The 407-nt window shown below is 46.7% G+C and overlaps 1 non-coding gene across 1 annotated transcript; it reads right to left on the reverse strand.

Moving 5' to 3' along the window:
• Positions 1 to 335: 335 nt before the first annotated feature.
• Positions 336 to 407, reverse strand: trnad-guc (transfer RNA aspartic acid (anticodon GUC)). Its single transcript has one exon. It is a non-coding gene; the product is annotated as a tRNA-Asp (tRNA).

Genomic DNA, 407 nt, shown 5'->3' on the forward strand with positions numbered 1-407 from the left:
TATGTCTCAGATATCCATCTCAGTGTCATGCATTCATGGAGGCTGGCAGCACGGTGGGAGGCCATTCGGCCAATCGTGCCTGTGCTGTCTCTTTGAAAGAGCAGTCGTGCTTTCTCCCGCTGTTATCTCATTTTCTCTCTCCCTCCTCAGTGCCCCACACAACAGGCAAACAGAAGGAGAACACTCTACTAACGAGGAACTGGTGCAGGGAGTTGTTATAAATTTCGTCATGTACATATTTTAAAATTATTTTCGTTCATTATGTTCTATTCAACTTTTCCGAGGGTCTTTTTAAGGAGCTGCCCAAAGGTTTAAAATTGGGGATGTTAAAAATTCTCCCCGTCGGGGAATTGAACCCCGGTCTCCCGCGTGACAGGCGGGGATACTCACCACTATACTAACGAGGA

This window comes from Somniosus microcephalus, unplaced genomic scaffold (assembly GCF_052327205.1).
Source record: "Somniosus microcephalus isolate GS21.2 unplaced genomic scaffold, FLI_Smic_1.0 unresolved_chr5, whole genome shotgun sequence".
NCBI lineage: Eukaryota > Metazoa > Chordata > Chondrichthyes > Squaliformes > Somniosidae > Somniosus > Somniosus microcephalus.